This window comes from Zonotrichia albicollis, chromosome 10 (assembly GCF_047830755.1).
Source record: "Zonotrichia albicollis isolate bZonAlb1 chromosome 10, bZonAlb1.hap1, whole genome shotgun sequence".
In the NCBI taxonomy this organism is placed as follows: Eukaryota; Metazoa; Chordata; class Aves; order Passeriformes; family Passerellidae; genus Zonotrichia; species Zonotrichia albicollis.
Genome location: NC_133828.1, coordinates 777,657 through 795,000, shown reverse-complemented (window position 1 = coordinate 795,000; position 17,344 = coordinate 777,657). Strand labels below are relative to the sequence as shown.

At 50.8% G+C, this 17,344-nt stretch overlaps 1 long non-coding RNA gene across 3 annotated transcripts; it reads right to left on the bottom strand.

The window, feature by feature from the left end:
• Nucleotides 1–3,873: 3,873 nt before the first annotated feature.
• Nucleotides 3,874–16,524, bottom strand: LOC113460261 (uncharacterized). 3 transcript variants are annotated; one of them, XR_012581853.1, is made up of 4 exons: nt 16,266–16,524; nt 8,607–8,788; nt 7,696–7,914; nt 3,874–4,060 (listed from the first exon to the last, which is right to left on the bottom strand). It is a non-coding gene; the product is annotated as an uncharacterized LOC113460261 (long non-coding RNA). The 3 variants fall into 3 exon arrangements; XR_003382060.2 differs by lacking the exon at nt 7,696–7,914 and having other exon boundaries at nt 3,887–4,060; nt 16,266–16,506; XR_012581852.1 differs by lacking the exon at nt 3,874–4,060 and having other exon boundaries at nt 4,067–7,914; nt 16,266–16,508.
• Nucleotides 16,525–17,344: the final 820 nt, after the last annotated feature.

Sequence of the window (17,344 nt, the reverse complement as noted above, 5' to 3'; positions counted from 1 at the left end):
ATTTCCCATCTCACCCAGTCCCCACCAGTTCCTGGGGTCTCTGGTGACCCCACATGCTGCTCACAACCACCAGCACACTTCTTCTCCCATCTCCAGGCCCATCGAGGCTCAGCAAGGGTGGATGAATTTGATTTTCTCCAATGAGCATCTGTTCTGTGAATGCCAGGGGCACACGGCGCTCCCACCTGCACCATGGGACCCTCGTGGGTCTGGTTCCTCCATCCCAGATTTCAGTGTTTAAAAAATAAACCTGGAGCTGAAAGGGGAAACTCAGGCCTGTGTTGGGGTGAGGAACCAGCATTCCCAAGGGAAACACTGGGGTCCTCTTCTGTGTCCTCTTCCCCTGCATCCAAGGATGGGATGGATGGGATAATGGGACGGGATAATGGGATGGGATAATGGGATAGGATAATGGGATGGGATGGGATGGGATGGGATGGGATGGGATGGGATGGGATGGGATGGGATGGGATGGGATCCATGGGATCCATGGGATGGGACAGGACTCCTGTATTAAAGTCAGGACCTGCCAATCCCACCATCAGGAATCCCATGTCCCAGGGCACCACCATGCTGGAACTGTCAGTCTCAGTGGGAAGGGGGATTTGATCTTCCATTCCATCATTTAGTTTGAAAATCAGCATTTTTGAGAATTTTCTTCATGGCCTTGTTTTAGGATCATCAAGGCAGCGTAAGCTATTTTATGAAAACCCAACAAACCTCAGGAGGGAGCAAACCCCAAAGAGAGCAAGCATTCAGGTTCAGGACTGTGCTCTCAGCTTTCTCCTGGCCATTATGCTGAGTCACAACTGACTGAAAGAGCTTTGTGGTTTGTTCTCCTACAAACAAAGAGGGGAAAAAAGGGAGGCTGGGTTTGTGTATACAGACACATATATACCTGTACTTAAAACTTATTTCAGTTGTATTTACAGCAAACCTGTCTCTGAACCCAACTCGGATGCCTGTCCCAGCCACGCTGACAGAGCTGTGAGTTAAACATCCTGCCATGGCTCTGGGCTTCCAGAGATGGTCCAGGGGTGGACTTGGGCAGGGGAATCCTCCTCACACTACCCACTCCAAATACACATACAGAATCACAGAATAATGGCACGGTTTGGGCTGGGAGGGACTTTACAGCTCAGCTTGTTCCAGAGCCCTGCCATGCACAGGGACACCTTCCACTGGACCATTTACAGAAAGTATAAATGAATGAATGAATAAATAAACAAATAGATAGATAAATAAATAAGTGTGTGTGTGTGTATTTTCTGTATATGCATATATGCATTATATATATAACATAGATATAGATTAGATATAGATATAGATATAGATATAGATATAGATATAGATATAGATATAGATAGATTATATATAGATATAGATATACATAATATATGGATATATATATAGATGTAGATGTAGATGTAGATGTAGATGTAGATGTAGATATAGATACAGATATAGATATAGTTATAGATATAGGTATAGATATAGATATAGGTATAGATATAGTTATAGATTATATAGATGACATAGATATAGATTATAAAGATATAGATATAGATGATGTAGATATAGATATAGATGCTATAGATATGGATAGATATAGGTATAGATAGATATAGAAATACACATAACAAATATACCTATACTGTGCCTCCTTTTAAAAATCAGCTCTAATATTTGGATCGCGAAGATCCCGGAGATGTTCTCCTCTCTGTCCGTGCCCTGTGAGTGACTCGGTGGCTCTGGGGGAGCCAGCCCGGTTCCAGCCCGGGCAGCCGGACCCCGCGGTGCCCATGGCCCAGCCGCAGCAGCCCGGGGCTGTTGTAGCGGTACCTTGGTGCCCAGGAGGAGAATGCTCCGGGCTAATTAGCCAGGCTAACCCCTCGGTCCCACAGCCAGCGCCTGCGAATGCCGGGGCCGCCGCCAGCCCGCTGCTCATCAGCATTCGGCGTGGCTGCCAGGGGCGCGGGAGGCGAGATAAGGTGCGGGCAGAGATAAGGGAGGCAGCGGCGGGCACAGACGGACGCACAGACACACAGCGGGGACGTCGCTGCCATTTCTGTCACCTGCGCTGCCTCCTGTTAGCACTGTCACTGTCCTGCGGCGCTGCCACTGTCTTGTTAGTGCTGCCACCATGCTGGGGCACCGCCACTGTCCTGTCCTGTTAGCACTGCCACTGTCCTGCTGGCACTGCATCCACAGGAGCTGTTTCCTCTCAAGGCAGAGATGCTGGGATGAGCACATCCCATCCCCTCTGGGCAGTGGCAGCACCCGGGATTCCCAAAGTTGGGATGTGGGCTCAAACCTGGCGGCCCGGCAGGGCCAGCTGGTCCTGCTGCCATCCCGCTCCAGCCCTGTGGCAAGGAGCAGCAGGGACCCGGGATAACCAAGGAGCAGCAGGGACCCGGGATAACCAAGGAGCGGCAGGGACCCAGGATAACCAAGGAGCAGCAGGGACCCGGGATAACCAAGGAGCAGCAGGGATCCCGGGATAACCAAGGAGCAGCAGGGACCCGGGATAACCAAGGAGCAGCAGAGATCCCAGGGAGCCCTCAGCTCACACACACTGAGCACGGAGCCCTTCTGCCTCTGCCCACCCTGAGCCGGGCTTTTTTCTCAGCAGATATTTTAGGACTTAGTTGAAATCAAATACAAGTTTTTTTAATCTAGTCTAAACCTACTAAAACATTCACTACTCTTACTGCCTAATACATTTATTCATGGCCTATATATATTCTCCACTATAACTAACCTCTTTTTTCATGTCTTCATTTTTAATAATATTGCTTATGTGAAAATTGCTGGATAAATTATTCAATTCTCTCCATAATCCAGTATATCTGCAGTAAAACTGCTAACCTGGCTCTGCCAATGCATTCATAATAATTCTGGTTATTTGTCTGTGTTCCTCCCCTCCCTCCCTTCCATCCATCCCCCCTTGGGGTTTCCAAGGAGAAACTTCCAATGGTGAAGCATTTTGCCCTTATGTGATGAAGAGATGGTGCCATGTCAACACATAGGTGAGCATGGATTTCACATGGAACTTCAGGCATGCATTTAACTGCGGGGTGAGCAGGATTATTAATTACTCCCACAATCACGAGTTCACAAAGTCTGCCCTCTGGCCAATACAAAAACAGTGACTTTAGAGCAGGCAGGGTTTGAGGTGAATCAAGGCAGGGTGTGGTGCAGGGGATCACCCTGGGGAGGAGCAGCTCCCCGAGGCTCTGCACCCACGGGAGGATGCTGAGTGGGAGGGAAGTGGAACTGGAGATGTCCAAGGCCAGGTTGGACAGAGCTTGGAGCATCCTGAGCTTATGGAAGGGGTCCCTGCCCACGGCAGGGAGTGGAAGGAGATGAGCTTTGAGGTCCTTTCCAACCCAACCCATTCCATGCTCTATGATTCCACGGGAAAGCAGGCTCATACAAACACTGATGCAGGAGGGAGCAGCATCTCTGTGGGGTGTGCAGGTCACCCTGCCAGAAAGGAAGGAGCATCCCTGTCTGCTGGGGATGGGGATGGGACCACGGAGGGAAGAGATGGTTTGGGCACTCAAATATTAAAATATTTGCAGGGCATTTATGGTGCATGTGGCCCATCCTCATCACACACAGTGAAAATGAAAAATGAGACCAAGTGCCTTACCCCTCTCCCCAGGCCTCTGTCGTGCCCCAAAACCCATCTTACCTCTGCCTCAGCATCCCCCTTCATTCAGAGACACCGAGCTGCAGCCACAGAGCCATTGGAATAAAAAAGGGGCAAATAAAATGCTGAGAGTCAGTTTGATCTAACTCAACCTTTTCAAATGACTACACTAATTTTCGACATCTGAATTTAACTGTGTGTTTGCCCCCCTATAAACAGGACGAATAAACACTATATCATTTTTACACTTGAACTGTATTATGATTTTAATGCAGGCTCAGGTGAGATGAGGTCAGAGGATACAATTAAATGGATCTGGTACCATCTGGAGATTAGGGTCTCTTTAACCATGCTTGGGTGATTTATCCATCAGCAACTCATGTAGTGCTTCATAAAAAGTGGTATCTGTTTTAAAAAAAGATATTAAAATACAGCATATTTTTAAAATTAGAGACTAAAATATTATGTACTTGCAGGCAGGCAGTTTATTTGCTAACCACTGGAACAGAAATTCCTGTATGGGAGTGAAAGTCCCGACGCGAATTCGCTGTTTGTCCCTGCAGGGCTGCTGTGTGTGGGGCACAGGGGACACCCAGCAGAGCCCCAGCCCTCAGGGGGGCTCCCAGGGGTCCCACATCCCTGTGGGGACCACCCTGCCCTGCTCCCACCCCCGCTGCTGCCCCAGGAGGGAGCAAACAGAACTTGGAGCCTCCGACCACCTTTATCACACGGCTGCATGTAATGGTCCCTGGCATTCGCCACAATTTATTCTGTAATAAAACAAAATGGGTGCAAAATCAAATATTTAAAGTGTCAACTTCCAAAGCGAATGAGTGGCTAAAACTCGGTTTAATAATTGATCCATCAACGTGCGGATCAAAGGTAAGGCCAAAATTAAACAATTATTTTTCTGAAATTATATTTGATTAAAAATTTCCTGAAAGAAAAACAATTCAGCCATTCTTGTGGACAGTAATTTATACAGTTTAGTGATCCTGCTGTCAATAATATACAAATAGCACTAATATATTACTATAATGCTTCATTTTCATTAAGACATCTGCCAAGTTCTCAAAAACCTTTTCCATTTGGGACTTGACTTATAATTGCATAATCCCTTGGGGGAGTTTCAATATTATTTTAATCAATTTTAACCACAATACACAATATGGATGATTACATTGCAATGTCATTTCCAAAGTTACTTTCCCCCATTACTCATTCGCACGGGGAGAGGACACTGGAAATGCTGGTGAAGGATATTCTGGTAGGAAACAAATGACAGGGACGCAGAATGAATTTCTGCCTCTTTGAGAAGAACGACAAGGCCAATAAATATGAATTTGCATGAACTGAGGCTCTGCAGGGGGTGTTGCTGCTGCCCTGGGTCTCCCAAACAGCAGCAGCTGCTTTTGGCAGATCCTCCCTCCTCCCTGGCCCCCTGCCCTGCCCAGCCAGCCAGCAGCACATCTTGTACCTGAGGAGCTGGTGCTGATAAACCACACCAGCACAGCTCGTACCTGAGGAGCTGGTGCTGATAAACCACGGCAAACACAGCTCGTACCTGGGGAGCTGGTGCTGATAAACCACACCATCACAGCTCGTACCTGGGGAGCTGGTGCTGATAAACCACACCATCACAGCTCGTACCTGAGGAGCTGGTGCTGATAAACCACGGCAGCACAGCTCGTACCTGAGGAGCTGGTGCTGATAAACCACTGCTCACTCCTGCTCCTCCTCGGCTCCAGAGCATCCCTGCAGCCCAGAAAGGCTGGGCTCTGTTCTCTGGCCTGCTCTGCCATGTTTCTGCCAGTGCCACCTTTATCAGCGCCACCTTTATCAGCAGTGACATCGGCTGGAACCCCTTTGCTGGCTGCTGTCACCCCTCCTGCCCCCAGCCCTGGGATTTCCTGCGTTCTCCAGATCCTGAACACGCAGATGATCCACTGAGGAGTGGGTCTGGAGAGGACCAGGGGTACACGAGGGTCTGGAGAGGACTAGGCATCAACAAAGGTTTGGAGAACAACGGGGGTGCACAAAAGTCTGGGGAAAAGAAGGGGTCCTTAAGGGTCTGGAGAAGACAAGAAGTCCACAAGGGCCTGGAGAAGACAAGAAGTCCACAAGGGCCTGGAGAAAAGAAGGGGTCCTTAAGGATGTGGAGAAGACAAGGGGTCTAGAGAAGAAAAGGGGTCCTTGAAGGTTTGGAGAAGACAAGGGGTGCACAAGGGTCTGGAGAAGAAGGAATGCACAAAGGTCTGGAGAAGACAAGGGGTGCATGAGGGTCTGGAGAAGACAAGGGGTGCACGAGGATGCCCATGAAGGCCTGGGGTGGCCTGTGGGTCCCCCAGGAGCAGGGAGGTTGGGGAACGGACACAGAAGCAGGCGTAGGGGAGCCTGGCAGGCTGTGGGAGGCAGGGGGCCGTGGGGAAGGCCCAGGTGCTGCTCCAGCCGTGTTGGACACAGCAGCCCGAGGCCACGCCGAGATTACAGCGGTAATATTTCCACAGGCGTGACCTCCCCCGGGCCTGGGTCTCCAATATACTCTGAGCAAACACGCTTCCCTCCCTGTCAGGCGCGCAGAAATATCTTCTTCCTGCACCTGCTTTCCCCTGGATGATGCTGCTCCTGGCATGTGTGCCGTCCTTTCAGCAGTGAGGGTGACACACGCATGGCATGGACAGGGAGGTGACAGCTGGGCTTCAACTGCTGCCACCCAGGTGGGGGTACTGTCCCTATAAATGCTCACTCAGGAGCTGCCCCATCCCTTGGGCATCACCTCTGTACCTGTGCCCAGTCCCTGGAGGTGCAGCATGGCCATAAATACACTGCAAAAAAATCTCCTTTTTGTACAAAGCCAGGGTTTTGAGGACAGCTGCCCTCCAGGGTGAAGCCTGTGAGATGGGATGTGCAGCTTGGGGTGCCCATCCAAGCCCCCAGAGATGCTCTGCCTGCTCTGGATAGGAGCGCTAACAGCACGAAAGTCTCAGCCACTTAACAAACATGGAAAAGGCTTCCGTAGCCAGGCAGAACCACAGAGAAAAATAATTAAAAAGTCATTTCCACCAAATGGCTGTTTTAAAAAAACATTTCCAAGCCGTACCTATAGCACTTTGCATAATTCCTCCCTGTTTATGAAATGCAATCCCCGAGAAGCGTGCGTTCCAGCCCATATGGCGGCGGATGTGATATTTGGAGGAAAATATGGTGCAGCTGATTTGCCTATGGGGCCCTGGGGCGTCTGCCCTGGCAGGGCTGTGCCACCAGGGCTGCGGCCACACAAGGGCAGTGCCAGCACCAGCCCAGGGACTGAAAGGCCAGGAGGAACGAGCAGCCCCAGCACAGCACCCTTGCCCAGGTGCCACCAAAAGGGTTAAAGAACTTTTGACTGCTTTACTCCATGAGCCCTGCCAGTGGAACGCGTCTTGAATCCCTGTTTAAAAGACATGTAATTGCCTCAGATTCTTTATATTATCATAACTCTTCAAAATTGATTGGTTTTAGGTTTATGGAAAAATATGCAAATGCACGGGGAACGACACACATTCCTCATTGTGGGTATAAAAGTAGTTCACAGAGAATCCGTCTGATTGAGTTTGATTACTGAACAAAATCTAATTATTTGAGATACACGTCCGGGCTTTTCTGGAGAGGCATGCTGAAGAGAAGAAATATTTGGGATATGAGAGTGTTGTTTGCCCGCTCAGATTTGTTTATTCACATATATTTTGACAGGCCAGAATTTTAAATGATTGAAATCAGTGTTCACTCCTCAAAGGAGCGATGTGGGTGCAGAGAGAGCAGCCCCTCCTGAGGTGTGTGAGCAGCACCTTTGGTGGGCTCCCTCTGAGGCACAGAACCATGCAATGGTGGGCTTGGGAGGGACCTTAGAGCCCATTTCATCCCATCCCTGCCAGGAACACCTTCAGGCTGCTCTGAACCCCATCCAACCCACCTGGACACCTGCAGGGACCCAGGGACAGCCACAGCTGCTCTGGGCTGCCACCATCCTCACAGCCAGGAATTCCTTCCCAAAATCTCACCTGAACCTCCCCTCTGTCAGCTCCACAGTTTTATCTGTGGGTTTGGACACCCCCATGGAAATTTCCACGCTGAGCATTCCAGCAGGTCCCTGCTGTGGATGAGGATGTTGTGTGATGGTGTTCACAAGGGTCCCAGGATGAGGGAAGAGACGAGGATCTGACTCCGTGTTTCAGAAGGCTGATTGATTATTTGATTATATATATTACATTAAAACTATACTAAAAAAATAGAAGAAAGGATTTCATCAGAAGGCTGGCTAAGAATAGAAAAAGAATGATAACAAAGGTTTGTGACTGGACAGAGAGTTGGAGCCAGCTGACTGTGATTGGCCATTAATTACAAACAACCCCATGAGACCAATCCCAGATGCACCTGTTGCATCCCACAGCAGCCAATAACCATTGTTTACATTTTGCTCCTGAGGCCTTTCAGCTTCTCAGAAGGAAAAACCCCAAGGAAAGGATTTTTCAGAAAAGATGCCTGTGACAGACATTGGTCTGGGCACAGGTACCATGGCCAGGGCATCGCACTCACCTACAAGCCCAGCAGTGCCCACCACCACACTCCTCATCTCTCACACGTGCTTAAACACGACTTCTGGAGCAGCAGGAAAGGCTGCAGTGAAGTTCTGGCTCCTCCCAGGCCTTTGTCAAGGAGCACTTTGTCAGTCTTTTAAAGCAGCTTTGAATAATTACTGAGTCCCACCCTCTCATAATCTTCACCCTTCCCCAATTATCTGCTCAATTATAATCCACAAAGTCTCTTGCATTAAATGGAACCATATGTTCTTCGCAGTCACTTCCAGTAGGCACACACCAGCCTGGCCTCCCCCATACACAAACATTGGCTCCCCAAAATCCCTCCTGAAAATCTCCTCTCCTGCAGCAGCTTTACACAGCGAGCCCCTCACCCGGGAGGGTCCCAGACCTCCTGACTCAATTCCTGCAGCCACCAGCCTCCTTTTCTTCTTTCTTTGTTTTTCAATTCCATTGTTTGAGTTGGGTGCTGAATGTGAGGCGTTTGCCACTCAGTGAGACAGTGCAGATCCAGTGCTCCAGGAGATGCCATTGCAGGTCTGCGCCTCTGATCAGCCTAAAAAAATCACAATTAATCAATCATGGATGGTTTTCCATTCTCTGTACACATGGGTGTTTCCACAGTCTCAGCTGAGGAAGGAGGAGCTCTCACCCACCCTCACCAAGGGGGATGTTGGAGTCAGTGGCTCTTGGTCACTCCCCTTCCCATTTCCTTGGTAAGGAATCAACACCACCCAAACCATTTCTCCGTTAAAAGGTTTTTCCATGCCCTTGAGTGCTGTACCAGGGGCTGTCAGGAAGGGGCTGCCCACCCTTTAAGGAAATTGGTGGGTAATAATGAGGTGTAGAGCCCCTCCAATACACCCTGTTATCAAATACAAAGGAATTACTTATGCATGCTGCTCTGAGACCCACCATTAATTAGGAGTTTTACATATTAATCACAACACCAGTTTGCCTCTCCCTATGAAATGCTGAGTGATGCTGGGGGGGCAGTCTGGCGTGCTGCTCTGGGAAGCCAGTCTGGAAAAGCTCCAGACTTTAGGCTCAGTGGAAAGAAAATGGGATTGGGTAAGGAAACAAACAGGTAAAACCCCGCAGCAGCCGTGGTGAGGAGAACACCAGAACTGCAGGAGGCAGGGCTGCTCTGGCCAGACATCACCATGCCTGTCCTTTGCAGTGCCAGTGGGACGTGGGGTTTCAGCAGGAATTTCCCCATGGAAAGGGGACTCAGGGATTGGCAGGGGCTGCCCAGGGACATTTGGAGTGCTCATCCCTGGAGGTGTCCCAGCAATTCTGGAGGTGGCACTCAGGGCTCATGGAAGAGACCTTAAAGTGCATCCCATCCCATCCCATCCCATCCCATCCCATCCCATCCCATCCCATCCCATCCCATCCCATCCCATCCCATCCCATCCCATCCCATCCCATCCCATCCCTGCCATGGCAGGGACACCTTCCACTGTCCCAGGGTGGCTCCAATCCCTGTCCAGCCTGGCCTTGGGCACTGCCAGGGATCCAGGGCAGCCACAGCTCCTCTGGGCACCCTGTGCCCACCATGCCAGCCAGGAATTCCCAATTCCCAATATGCCATCCATCCCTGCCCCCTGGCAGTTCAGGTTCTTGTTGTAAAGCTGGAGCCTGTTCAAAGGGACCCAAAGAGCCACAAATGGTTTCATCACCATTTTCTTCCCGAGGCAGTCGCCAGGAAGGCAGGACAAAACACCCTGTATGTCAATAAAGATTTGCACTGTATCATCTATGCCAAAAAAACTGACTCAATCTTCTGCACTTCAGGACAAATTAGAATTTATATGCAACTCCCCACTTCAGGTGGGCAATCCAAAGAAATTAACCTCAGGAGAAAATTGCTTTTTTCTGGCTTAACACAGAGCTCATTATCATGTCAGGCAGAAGAGACAGTGGGGAAAATGCAAAATCATAGACACGATACTGTGGTGCATCCATATATTTCCAGCCAAGGAACCACTTATTAGGAGAACTATTTAAATTCCAAAGAGCCAGGTACGTTCTTTAGGACAGAGTCACTCCTAGGGGCCAAGGAACTGAACTATGCCACAGAGGTTAAATAGCAAGCGTGGTGGAGAAAGTGTCCCCATGGTGCTGATGGTATGTGGGGGACACAAGGCTGTTTTCTGCAAGTATCCCAAAGCACTTTACAGACTGGGCAGACATTTCCATCCAGGGGGAAATAAGCATTGGAGTGGTGAGTACAGCTCGTGTGTGGTGTTATTCCATCAGCCAGGATACCTGGATGGGGCTTGGAGCCACCTGCTTCAGTGGAGCATGGCGCTGCCCATGGCAGGGGTGGAACAAGAGGAGCTTGAAAGTCGCTCCCAACCCAAACCGTGCAGGGGTTTTGTGATTCCGTGATGCCCTGCTGGTGCAGCCTGGCCTGGAGCACTCCCAGGGCTGGGAGGGTGTCACAGCTGTCCCTGTGAGATGAGTTTGAACCCAAACCCCACAGGCTCCTGCTGCCCTGACTGCAGGGGGATGCTGCTGCTGGTCCGGGCTCACCCTGCTGCTCCTGCCATCACGGGATGGGACCACTGAGGGCAAAGGGGCAGCACAAGGCAGAGGGGGAGGTTCTGCTCTCCCCAGCCTGTCCCCAGCCTGTCCCCATCAGGGTTCTGCTGCCAGGGAGGCTCCTGGGCCGGGATGTGCCAGCAGATGTGACTCTCCTGCTACGCCAGGCATGCCTGGAATCTTTCTGCGGGGTAAGAGTAATTAAATAAAGCATGGGCAGCTTGTCCTTGGCGGTGTTTGCCTGTCCCCAGCCCTGTTTCCAGGCTGCACAGCCCGAGCCCCGGCGGGCACCGCCGCAGGGACGGATGCGCTGCTCCTCCCGCACGCACCAGAGGGACGGTGTCACATCCCGATCCATCAGCGCTACCTGTGCCATCTGTGTCGAGCATGGCGGGGAGGCCTCTCGGCAAGTGCCATACAAATGAGGGTCGGCGGCAAGGTCAGGCTGCAGGGAATTTGGGGACGCGGGGAGGATGTTCGCGGTAAGCAATAACAGCATCCCGCCCGGCCCCGCCGCACCCCGCCCCAGCCTGCGGCAGCCGGGCCCGCTGGGACATGTGTATTATGCCTGGGTTAATTTACTGATTAATCTCCAGTCAGTGGTTTGTGCTTTCCCCAGATGGCCAATTAAAATTTACAACTGGCAGAGCAGTGCCCTGTTGGCAGCCGGCGCGGGGCCGCGGCAGAAGGCGAGGGCTCGCTGCTGCCTTTCCCTCTGCTGCCTTTAACTGGGAGAGCAGACAGGGCCCTGGGCTGGCGGGGGCACCAACCGGGGCTGGGGACCCTCTGCCTGCCCACTGCAGCCCTCCTGCCCTCCCCAGGGCCAGCAGCACCAGCAGCACCAGCAGAATCAGCAGAACCTGCAGCACCTGCAGAACCCAAAGTGCTCCTGCAAGCAGGCGATGCCTGGGCTGTGGTACCTGCAACAGACAAAATGCTTCTGCAGCAATAACAGGGAAAAACACACAGAATTGTGTTCCTAGGCGCTGGACACAGCTCGTGCTGCAGCATTCACCCAAGGAAGACCTGCACAAGGAGAACTCAGATTTCCTCAGATTTTCTGGGGTAAAGTTACATGTTTCCTTTGACAGAGGTGATGTCTGGGTTGGAAAACTCCAAAGCAAATTAAAAATCAAACCAGATCTATTTTCTGAAGAGGCCAAAAACAGCAATGAGGGCTGTAGACTCCTAGAATCCCAGAATGGTTTGGGTTGGAAGGGACCTTAGAGCCCATCCCATCCCATCCCATCCCATCCCATCCCATCCCACCCCTGCCATGGCAGGGACACCTCCCACTGTCCCAGGGTGCTCCAAGCCCCATCCAGCCTGGCCTTGGGCACTGCCAGGGATCCAGGGGCAGCCACAGCTGCTCTGGGCCCCTGTGCCAGCCCTGCCCACCCTCACAGCCAAGAATTTCCTCCCAGTATCCCATCCAACCTTTTCCTCTATCAAGGAGAAGCCATTCCCCTTGCCTGATCCCTCAGGACCTTTGTAAAATGAAGTGCACCAGCACAATTTGTTTTTCTCAACAACTCTTCTCAGAACTCCAGACAACACTCTGAGAAAAACAGAGGACAAATAAACTGGGAAATACACACTGCTTCTGCAGGCTCTCCCAGAAGTGGCAGTTCTCTGCTTCAGAGCAAAATTTCCCCGCTGCCTTTTTTTTTTTTTTAAGGAGCCTTCATGAATATTGATGGTAAACATAATAACTGCAATCCTCAGGAGTATAGTCAACCCATGCTGTACAATTCACATAATTCCCCTTAAATTAACGGGAGTCCCACGTGTGCCCTGGGCACAGCCTGCCCTCCCTGGGTGCCCAAACCCAGCAGCACACCCCTCCTGTTCCCAGGGGAGAGCTTGGGTCAGGCCCTCGAGGGTGCTTTGTCTTATTTTTAATGCTGCACCCAGCTTTAGCATCCAGCGGGTGCATTGTGTGAGGTGCACACTGGAGTTTGGGTTATAAATTCCCAAATTTATATATATATGCACATATATATATAAATTTGGGAATTTTTAACCCACATATAAATCTATATATGCACAGGCTGCCTGCTGGGACTGGGGCAGCTGCACAGCTGGGGCTCACCTGGCTCTCTGCCCCTGACCAGCTCCCAAAGCAGGCACGGAGCAGCATCCAGCAGCAGAGTGGATCAAGGACACCTGAATGTCAAGAGAAGAGCAGTAACAAGCCAAATAAAAATGGGGCTGAAATTCTGAGGGTGTTTTGTCTATGGAGTGTCCCTCGTGGTGACACGTTGGGAGCATCATCACTGGGGAAGCTGCAGCTGCTGAGCAAGGCATGGGTGCTCCTCCATAGAGAGCAAGGCACGGGTACCCCTCCAGAGAGAGCAAACCTGCCTGGCCAGGGTACCCCTCCAAAGAGAGCAAATCTGCCTGGCCAGGGTATCCCTCCAAAGAGAGCAAAGCTGCCTGGCCAGGGTATCCCTCCAGAGAGAGCAAATGTGCCTGGCCTGGTCACTGTCCCAGGCACAGCAGCTCCAGCTCCTGACTGGAGTTCCTCAGGCTCAGAGGGGAGCCAGGATCCCATCCCACATCCCAGCTCACGTTCTCCAGGAAGCTCCCAGAGAGCCACAGCCCATGCCCAGCACATCCCCAGCCCCACTGGCTGCAGGCAGGGAGGGAAGGGCTCCTGGATGCCAGGTCATGGGGAAGGAGTGGGGATGCCACCAAACCCAGGAGAGCTGCTGCTCTGCAGGGTCTGCCCTTGGGATGTGTTCCTCCTCTAACATGGATCTCTGGGAGCTGTGTGTAAAGGATTCCTGGAAAATGGAAGTACCAGGGAGGAGCAGAAGTGTCCAGACAGGGCACGGAAATATTTACATTTCAGAAAGCTTTGCCAGAAATGGAAAGAAATCCTGCCCAGCACAGCCTGGTTCTGCTGGAGGAGCCATGCAAGGACGGCTGCATCCCCAAATTCACCAGCTCCTCTCTACATCCAGACCTGCTCTGGGCCCCATCCCACCTGGGAACCACAGCAATTTGGGACTTTTCTCTCCCCCTGCTTTCAGCCCTGATAAAGATCTGTGTTTTGGAACGATCCCGCACAAGTTAAGGCGTGACCTGCGCAGTTCCTGTCAACAGAGCCGGGCTGGTGATCTTTAGAGGGGATTTTCTCCAGGTGAAGGACAAACATGACATTAGAGCTATCAAACTCCCCGTCTGACAAGGACATATAAATTGTAAATGGTCGGGGGCACTGGGAGCAGCCTGTCTCTCCTCAGCCCCTTTTCCTTGCTGAGGGGATGTGCTGGATGCTGCTGGGGCAGCATCCCAACTCTGCGCTCCTCATCCCAGGGGTCCTTCCCTGGCCGGTGGGAAGAAGAGGGGAGCAGGCAGCAGCGCCCCAGGATCAGGGTGCCTGGGGGTCCTGGTGGACCTGGGGTCACCACCCCTGCCCTGAACCCCAGGCTCACAGGGCAACCACAGGGCTTTGGGTTCGGCCCAGGTGGGGACAGGAGAAACCAAGGCAGGGATGGACAGAAGGTGACAGAACAAAAGGGGTGACAGCATCACAGGGGTGACAGCACTAAAGGGGGACAGAACTAAAGGGGTTACAGCACTACAGGGGTGACAGCACTAAAGGGGTGACAGCATTAAAGGGATCCCAGCACTAAAGGAGTCCCAGCACTAAAGGGATCCCAGCACTAAAGGGGTCCCAGCACTGCAGGGGTCCCAGCAGAGAGCCCCGAGCTGCCCTGGCCAGTGAAGCACTCTGAGCCCTGCCCAGGCCCCCGCTCCCTCAGGGACATGGCCAAGGGCAGCAGCCACGGCCGGTGTAAAATCCAGCCAGGATAAGTGTGAGAGCCCCAGGAGCATCAGGACACCAGGCACACCCCGCGCTCCCCGCCCTGCTGTAAATCTGGGACCCTCCTGGGTCTATCCCAGCTGAGCACGAGCCTGACTGAGATGGATTTAGTCCTTGAACTGTAATTAAAAGCGCGAACGAGACGAGCGCGGAGTCCACGTGCTTATGCAGATGAAGGCACCTCGTCGTGCTCCGCCGGGAGCGCTGCCCGGCGGGCGGAACATCAGCTGCACATCTGGCAGGAAGTCAGGAACGCAGCAAATCCCGGCCCTTGGGGACCCTGAGCGCCGCCCGGGAGCCGGGGTGCTCCCGCAGGAGTTGTGACATCCATCCTCCCGTTGTGAGAGCTCGGGCACACGGCTGTGGCTGCACACGGCTGTGGGGCACGGGGACACAAAACCCGCCCCAATTCCCCTTCCTGTGACTCCTGAGCTCAGCAAGGCCCGGCGCTGGGTCCCTGCCGTTCCAGGAGGGGAAGCTAATAAAGCCAATTTGCCAATGTTAGAGATTTTATCACAGAATCACGGGATCATTTGGGCTGGAAAAGCCCTCTAAGCTCTAGCCCAGCACCACGGTGCCCACCCCTAACCCGCGTCCCCAGTGCCACATCTGCAGGCTTTACATGAAACCTGCCTCTCCTTTCCTGCCTCAGTTTCCCCACCTGTGACATCATTATTGTTTATCAGTGTGCCATTAATTGCCCAGGTTGCCGTTCATTAGGGTTGGAAGGACATCTCTGGGAGATGCTGGGTGTCAGCATCCCTGCCCAGCAGCTGAGCTTGGCACCAAACAGCTCCTGCGGGGTCCAGCTGGGCTTCATTTATGGGTGCAGCATTAAACAGCTCTTTTCTGGGACAAAAAAAGGAAAATCAGCTGAGGAGCAAACAAAGAAGAAGTGGGAGATCAGAAGTTTGATTATCTCATTTGCCCCCGGGGTAAACTGAGGCAGCACTTGGGGCATGGGGTCCCTCTCCATGAAAATCCCCCCAGGTGGGCAAGGTGGGTGTGGGAGAGGGTGGATCAGGGCTCCCACCACCCACACAGCCAGGGAATGCCTTCACCTGACATGTGCAAGCCATAAAAGGGATCAGAGAAGATTATAGAATTTATAGCCTCAAAAGGAAAAAAAGGTATAAAGTGTCACTTCTATATAAAAATGTTGCTGTCATCTTCAATGCATGTAGTTGTCTCCACAAAGAGGTATATGCATCATTTATCAGTCTTGTAAACCTCTCATACATATTTTTATATATATTTTAATATATATATACATATATAGGTATTTTTATATTGTTATCATATATATTTTTATATAGAGAAATATATATATGTATTTTTATATTATTATCAATATATATAATTTCTAGGTACATATAATTTCATATAATTTCATATAATTTCATATATATGTATGCAGATACATACATATATAAAATAGTCTACAATATTATCCATATATGTAAAATATATAAAGATATAGATATAGATATAGATATAGATATAGATATAGATAGATTATCTAGATATAGATACAGATATAAATATAGATATAGATTAGATATAAATAGATATAAACCTATTTTCTAGTGAATTATAAGGAAGGCCATCACGTTCTAGCTTTCCCCAGCCCGGGCCCTTTATCAATGCTACTCACATTTAATTAGTAGACATTTCTCCTTCCTGAGCATATTTACTTGAATTCCTGGTTCCTACGGCAACCCAGCCTGCTGCCGGAGCAGCCCAGCCCAGCCTAAGCCAGGAATGGAGATTAACGAGCAGCCTCGATATTCAGATTGCCCGGCAAGGACCGAGCCTGGCGAGGGCATCCTCACAAAGCTCTTCTTTGAGCAGATCCTGTTTATCCAGGGGCACCTGTGGTATCCAGCCTGGGGAGACGGCTCCTTCAGTCCTAAATTCTCTGTCATTTGCTATCAACTCAGGTAAAGGCGTTTGATTATTTGGTTTTATTAATTACACTCCATTTTCAATTTAAAACACCCAGCACAGGAATAGCTAAACAATGTCCAAACCATCCCTGCTCAGCAAGGCTTTCCTATAGGTTTCTCAAAATACCTGAATTTCCTGGTGGCCCTGCAGCAGCTCGAACAGAAAATGTCCCTTTGGAGGGGACACACAGGCACTGCCACTTCTGCTGCCGTTCTCACGCAGGATTCCCTCAGCCAGTGTGCACACTGCAGGCAGATGTTGGAGGGCTGGTTTGAGATAAATACCCAAAAATTCTTCTCCTTTTCATTTATAAATATCCCTTATTTTTTGTACTGATAAAGGAAAATGCAATGTAAATTAAATAAATAGGGAAGGGATGTGTGTAAATTAGGGCAAGAAGCATCTCATTTGAACATTTTTAAATCTTGCATGACCCTGACGCTTTTCAAGGAAAGGCGCAGTCTAAATGCTCACACATTCTATTTCCAACCTGGTGTGGCCGTTTAACCCTGGAGCAGACAGCTCTGCTTCACAGACAGGTACAGAGTGTTCAATAAAATAAATAACTAAAATAATTAAAACCAGGAGCAGGGCACCAAGCACTGGGAAGCATTAATTTTCGCAGACCTCCAAAAGGGGCTGCGGATTTATTCTGAGGTTGTGTGCCTGTGCTCACAGGGAATGTTCAGGCGTTTTGGGGAAGGTTTTGGGGTGCAGGGGGGACCCCCACGAGGGCCCAGCACAGGAGGCTCCCTGGGGCAGCTCTGGGGAATATTTGGGTGCCCA